The sequence below is a fragment of the Neovison vison genome, chromosome X (genome assembly GCF_020171115.1).
Source record: "Neovison vison isolate M4711 chromosome X, ASM_NN_V1, whole genome shotgun sequence".
Lineage (NCBI taxonomy): Eukaryota > Metazoa > Chordata > Mammalia > Carnivora > Mustelidae > Neogale > Neogale vison.
The window spans coordinates 8,814,007-8,821,796 of record NC_058105.1 but is presented as its reverse complement, the minus strand read 5'-3'; the positions used below and the strand labels follow the sequence as shown (position 1 = coordinate 8,821,796).

General features: G+C 34.1%; 1 pseudogene; it reads left to right on the top strand.

Moving 5' to 3' along the window:
* The first annotated feature begins 7,219 nt into the window (after positions 1 to 7,219).
* On the top strand, positions 7,220 to 7,354 carry LOC122897875 (annotated as a pseudogene).
* Positions 7,355 to 7,790: the final 436 nt, after the last annotated feature.

Sequence of the window (7,790 nt, the reverse complement as noted above, 5' to 3'; positions counted from 1 at the left end):
CTATGGATATGCCTATTATGGAAATTTTATATAAATGGATAACACAATCTGTGAAATTGTTGGTTCTGACTTCTTTCACTTAGCATTGTGTTTCCAAGGTATGTCCATGTATTCCTCCATTTTTATTCCGTTTTATTGCCAAATAATATTCCATTATATAGATATGGCACTTTTTTAAAAAGATTTTTATTTATTTATTTGACATACAGAGATCACAAGTAGGCAGAGAGGCAGGCAGAGAGTGAGAGAGAAGAGGAAGCAGGCTCCCTGCAGAGCAGAGAGCCTGATGTGGGGCTCGATCCCAGGACCCTGGGATCATGACCTGAACCGAAGGCAGAGGCTTTATTTAACCCACTGAGCCACCCAGGCGCCCCAGAAATGGCACTTTTTGTTTACCATTCATTCATCAGTTCATAGACATTTGAGTTGTTTTTCTTTTCTTCGATACATGACTAATGTTACTATGAACATTCCTGTACAAGTTTTTGTTTGAACATAGGTATTCAATTTCTTAGGTATATACTTAGGAGTGGAATTGTTGTATCATACGATGCTTCCATATTTAACTTACTGAGGAATAACCAAACTGTTTTCCAAAGCAGGTTCATCATATAAAATACCCACAAGCAGGGTATGTGAATTCCCATTTGTCCACAAGCTTGACAACACTTGTTATTATCTGTCATTTTGTATATCTCCATCTTAGTAGATGTGGAGTGCTATCTCATTGTGGCTTTGATTTGCATTTCCCTAATAACTAATTATGTTGCCCATCTTTTCATTTATTATACATTTGTATGTGTCCTTCAAAGAAATATCTGTTTAGAGCATTGACTACTTTTTAAAATCAGATTATTTATCTTTTTGTTTTTGAGTTGTAACAATTGGTCATATATTCTGGATAAAAATCCCTTATCAGATTTAGAATTTGAAAATATTTTCTACAATGCTAAAAGTGGTCTTTTCATTTTCTCGATGATGCCTTTTGGAGCGAAAGTTTTAAGCTTTGATGAAATCTAATTTATATTTTTTCATTTATGTCTCATCTTTTTGGTGTGCTATCTAAAGATATTCATCTAACTAACCCAAGGTCATGAAAATGTACACCTATGTTTTCTTCTAACAGCTTTAAAGTTTTAGCTTTCATATGTAGGTTTCCTATTCATTTTGAGTTGACTTTTGTATATAGCATATATACTGGGACCAAATTTATTCTTTTACATGTAGATAGCCAGTTGTCCCAGCATCATTTGTTGAAAACATATTTCCCTATTGAACTGTTGAAAAGCAACTGACTGTTTATGTGAGGGTTTATTTCTGTTCTCTCAATTCCATCCAATTGATCTATATGTCTACTATGATTCCAGTACCATACTGTTTTTATTACTGTAGTTTTCTGGTAACTTTTGAGCATGTAAAATGTGTCTTCCAACTGTTATTCTTTTACAAGATTATTTTGGCTATTCTCCGTCCCATGAATTTCCATATGAATTTTAGGATTTGTTATCAATTTCTGCAAAAAGCGCTGATGGAATTTTTAAAAATACATATATATATTTATTTAATTTAATTTCTTTTCAGTGTAACAGAATTCATTGTTTATGCACCACACCCAGTGCTCCATGCAATACATGCCATCCATAAAACCCACCACCAGGCTCACCCAACCTCCCACCCCCTGTGCTTCTAAAACCCTCAGATTGTTTTTCAGAGTCCATAGTCTTTCATGGTTCATCTCCCCCTCCAATATCGCTCAACTCCCTTCTCCTCTCCATCTCCCCTTGTCCTCTGTGTTATCTCTTATGCTCCACAAATAAGTGAAGCCATATAATAATTGACTCCCTCTGCTTGACTTATTTCACTCAGCATAATCTCTTCCAGTCCCATCCATGTTGATACACAAGTTGGGTATTCATCCTTTCTGATGGAGCCATGATACTCATAGTATTTATGGACCACATCTTCCTTATCCACTCGTCTGTTGAAGGGCATCTTGGTTCTTCCCACAGTTTGGCGACCATGGCCATTGCTGCTATGAACATTGGGGTACAAATGGCCCTTCTTTTCACTACATCTGTATCTTTGGGGTAAATACCCAGTAGTGCAATGGCAGGGTCATAGGGAAGCTCTATTTTTAATTTCTTGAGGAATCTCCACACTGTTTTCCAAAGTGGCTGCACCAACTTGCATTCCCACCAACAGTGTAAGAGGATTCCCCTTTCTCCACATCCTCTCCAACACACGTATCCTGTCTTGCTAATTTTGCCCATTCTAACTGGTGTAAGGTGGTATCTCAGTGTGGTTTTAATTTGAATCTCCCTGATGGCTAGTGATGATGAAGATTTTTTCATGTGTCTGATAGCCATTTGTATGTCTTCATTGGAGAAGTGTTGTGCTGGAATTTTAATAGATATAGCATTGCATCTCTAGATCAATTGGAGGAGCATTGTGATTTAGTCAATATTAGATGTTTGCATTCATGGATATAAGATGTCTTTTCATTCATTTAGATCTTATTCGGTTTCTTTCAACAACATTTTGTAATTTTCAATGTACAAGTGTTGCACTTCTTTGGATTCTTTTTGATGTCTTTCAAAATGTAATCCTTAATTTCCTCTTCTGATTACTCATTGAATATGTATAGAAATAACACTGATTTTTGTATTTTGATGTTATATCCTGCAACCTTGTTGAACTTGCTTATTAGCTCTAAGACTCTGTGTGTATGTGTGTGTTACCTAGCGTTTTCTATATATAAGATCATCTTATCTTCAAACAGAGATTGTTTTACTTCTTCCTTTGTAAATTAAATAACTTTTATTTCATTTTATGACCAAATTTCCCTGGCTAAACCTTCCACTACAATGTAGAGTTGAAGAAAAGTAGACATCTTTGTCTTACTCCTGAACTTAGAGGGAAAACTTAGAGTCTTTCACCATTAAGTATGATGTTAGCTCTGAGATTCATGATAAAAATACTCAACAAACTAGAAAATTTCTTCAATCTGATCTTTTCAGTATTAATTATGTTTGTTATTTTTTGTCTATTATTGATGTTTTTTCAAATACTGAACAATTCATACAATCTGAATAAATACTCAATACATGTTATTTTCAGTATATTGCTTAGTCCAGTTGATAGTAATTTAATTATATTCATGCATCACTATTTTGCATGGCCATAAATAAGATCCAGCTATAATATAAATTATCTTTTCTATGTTTCTTAACATTTTTATCAGGGTTATATTAGCTCCATAGGATTTACTGGGTTAATTTCCTTCTTTCTTTATGCTTTGAAACACATTAATAACATAAGAAAATATTCTGTGGAGAAATGAGATGACTCATTGTCAAATCTTTCTTAGCCCAGAGTCTTTTAGGAATTAGTTTATTTTTACATTTAAAAAATTTCTTTCATGTTTTTGGTCTTTTCAGATTTTCTATCTTTATGTCAATTTGGTAACTGTTATTTACCAAATTTTATTTAGTAATTTATTTATTTAAAACAACTTATGTTTTCCTAGAAAATCATTAGCTTCATGGATACTTTATAAGCTTTTCATTCACCTACAATTTTTATTTCTCAGCATTTTGAGACATCTAGGTTTTTTTTAAATTTTTATTTCTGTTTTTGCTTTTGGTTATTGGATTTATTTATGATAGATTAATTTACCTTTATTTTTCTGGTCTTCGGTCCATCAGTCTACATATAGCAATCTTTTTCTTTGAAATAAAAGCAATTGTGATTTTATTTGATTCTGAATTTTTAGTGGAATAATATTCTAATCCTTTTTTGTTGTTGTTAATTAAGTCAGTATGAAAGAAACCTGATTTTTTCATACTTGAAGTCATAACTTAAGCATAAGTGTGTGATAACAGTGTACCCTATTTTCAAGCAAAGTATCCAAAAGCAAATAACCAGCTTTTTGTTTGTTCAGTGTCCAATTCTGGGGATTAAAATGAAAGTTCCTATCAACATTATGCTTCCCCATATTGAAAAAAAAATCTGTTGTCATTAATGTTCCTATTTTTTAAAGATTTTATAATATTTTAACTGCAAATACATATAATTTAACTTATTAATTCCCTTGCATCTGGATATTATTGCTCCTTCTCACCAGAAAGGATTTCTTCTAAATATCTATTGAACATAAAATGGAATATATATTTTATTACATTTCTATTCAATAACATTAGGGCCATGTTATTTTCAAAAGGTACAGAAGTAAGAAACCCACACATGCACATCTTAGAAATTACCTTTACTCATATACAAATAAAACTGACAATAGTTCAACTACATAGGCTCTTGAGTACATGAATCTCACCAATTTAGTTTATTCTCACCAAAATTATTACTCTACAATAGCTGCTGTTATAGACCTTGTCTCTGTGTATTTGATAATTGTTAGATTTCTTAAAATCTCAGCAAGAAAGAGATTATTTAGGCTTGAAATTAAATTCATGTATGATTTGACCTTCTTTGAAAGGGATTTAGTCTCATTATTATACATAATACTGGTAGCACAGCAAAGAGGCTGATATTCAAACATGAATTACTATAGACTGTCTGGATTTGATTTTTCCTAACCTATAACCCTTTCTTTGTGACTTATTTGTGAACTGCAGTCCCATACAGAAGAGTTGAAACTCACTTGCTTCTGAAAATCCTAGTGGAAGGTGGGGTTTAATTTTGCATTTAAAAATGATAAAGGGGCGCCTGGGTGGCTCAGTGGGTTAAGCCTCTGCCTTCGGCTCAGGTTATGATCTCAGGGTCCTGGAATCGAGCCCCGCATCAGGTTCTCTGCTCAGCAGGGAGCCTGTTTCCCACTCTCTCTCTGCCTGCCTCTCTGCCTACTTGTGATCTCTTTCTGTCCAATAAATAAATAAAATCTTTTAAAAAATGATAGAATGGTTTTTAAATACAGCAAAGTTTATTTATATGCCATAAAACCTGAAACGATAAGAAAAATGGACATATATGATAAACTATAGAGATGTTAAATTACTTTAAAACTTAATTTTCTGAACCAACATTTCCCAAACTTTTGGGCAGAAAACCTCAGCAACAGAGTGATTTGGGTGTTTGCTAAAAATGCAGATTCCCGAGACCTTAGATTTAAGGAATTAGAAATATGTAGGGGTGAGGTTAGGGAATCTGCATTTTAACAAATTTACCTGCTGATTCTTATCAATAATAAAGTGACTCCCATTTCTTCCTGAATCATGTTTTACCCTTGCCTAGCATTTCCCTCAGCTTATAACCTCTAATCAGTTGTCAACTCTGGATGGTATCATTCAAGAAACAAAATTATATTGAGCCAGTCACAGTATTGGGCTTTTGAAATAAAAGTTAATTAAGACATAAGCCCTATCCTTAAGGAGTATAGCCTTGTTATGGAGCTATTCATGAAAATAGACAATTTTAATAAAATAAAATTTTTGCTACGTTAAGATGTGTTCCAGGGATTATGGGAGGGTCAAGGAGGTCTACCTAAACTATTCTGGAGAAGAAATGTATGGTGATAACCCAGAGGAGGTTATCATAGGTTATTCCCAAAGGAAGAGGAGAAAACTAGGTTAAAAGGTAAGGCAATGGCATTTTAAGGATAGGAAATATATGCAAGAACATAGTGGGGAAAAAATCTTGTGCTTGAAGAAATATAACAACCACTTTTATTCAAGTGTGAACTGACAGGTAAGTAATAAATTAATCTAGGGTTATAGTTAAGGGTAAATTCATAGGAACTGTTTTAAACATAGTGAGGAATTTGGACTTTATCCAGAGGGACATAAATACCCACTGAAAGGTTTTAAGCACAGGATAAAGATGATCATATATGCAACTTAGAAACACAATACTGGCTACTGTGTGGAAAATGGATTTTATAGAGGCAAGCTTGGAGCTAGTAAGTCTAGTTAGGTGACAGTTTAAATGATTTATATGAAAGGAGAAACTAGGGATGAGTTACTTAGAAGGGATATGGAAGTGGTGCAAATCTAGGAAATATTTAAGAGTTTAAATCAGCAGGAAAAGAGTTTAAGTGTGGAACATGGGGAAAAAAACTAGATTTCTAGAATGAGTGACTCAGGAGAATGGGGTATACCAATCTGAGACAAAGTATGTAAGACAAGGATCTGACTTGGGAAGTAGAGATGATAAGTTCCATAAATGCCATGCTTAGCTATAGGTGCTTATTAGAAGTTTGGGTAGAGATGCTAGGTAGGAAGTTGGCAATATGAGCGTGGAACTCAGAACTCTATACTGACCTCTATACTGAAGATACAGGTTTTAAAGTCATTCATACATAGATTAGAGTTAAATCTGTAAGAGTAGATGAGATCATGTAGAGAAGTGTGTAGAATAAGAACATTTGAACTAGAAACAGAACCCTGGAAAACACCAGTATTTTCCCAAAGCCATCCATGTATTTTAGGTGTGTGTTACAACATTACCCCACTTCCAGTCACCAAAATCTGTATTAGCTATCTATTGCTGTACAACAAATCACCCCAAAATTAACACCTGATCATTTCATTCAGTTTCTGAGTGTCAGTAATCTGGGAGAAGCTTAGCTGGGAGGTTCTGGCTCAGGTCTCTCATGAGGCTGTAGTCAAGAAGCCCGCCAGGGCTACAGTCATCTGAAGACTTGACTGAGCTTGGAGAATTCCCTTCTAAGCCTACAGACATGGATATTGGCAAGATTCTTTGGTTCCTCAGGGAATAGACCTTTTCATAAAGTTGTTTATTATATGGCATAGGACTTCTCCCAGAGTGAGTAATGACAGAGGGAGACAGAGAGAAAAAATTTACAGTATCTTTTATAACATAATCTCAGAAGTAACATTCCATAACTTCTGTTACCTTTTATTTGCCATACAAGCCAATCCTGGGAGAGATACAAGGGTTTGGATACTAAGAGGCAGAGATCACTAGGAGCCATTTTGTAGCCTAGCACCAAATACAAATCTCAGTATCATCTTTTTTTATTCAGAGTTTCCCATCATTAGAAGGATAGTTTGCAATTTCTCTTACCACATGATTGGTATTGTAATTACTGATATCATTATTTATAAATTAAGTCATTTCACATGTGCTTGCTATATTTTTTACCTTATTTCCCATTATACCCTTCATGAAATGTCAGTGAGTGTGAGATATTGAAATGAGGTCAGATTCTCCAAATAAAACATCCTATGTTAAAAATCTGGTTTCAGTGTTAAGGAGAGAAGATTAACATTCCCCTTGGCAGGAGTGAAAGAGGCTCTCAGGCCTGACAAGATGCATATGGTTAAGGCCTTATGCATCTACTTCATGGAATCTACTTCATGGCATCTAAGCACCATTTTTTTAGAATGGGTTCAAACCTAAGTGACCATCAACTTAATACAGACTGCTTTATGCATTAGATGTTATATATGAAACTAATGGTAACCATAAATTAAAAACCTGTAATAGATACACAAAAAATAGAGAAAGGAATCCAAATATATCACTAAAAAAGTCATCAAATTATAAGCTAAGAGAGCAAGAGAAGAAAGGAACAAAGAACTACAAAACAACTGTAAAACAAGTAACACAATGGCAATAAATATATATCAATAACCACTTTGAATGTAAATGGACTAAATGCTCCAATCGAAAGACAGAGTAGCTGAATGAATAAAAAAGCAAGATCTGTCTATATGCTGCCTACAAAAAACTCACTTCAAACCTAGAGACACAAGCAGATTGAAAGTGAAAGGGATGGGAAAATATTTACCATGCAAAGGGAAGTGAAAAAAAAA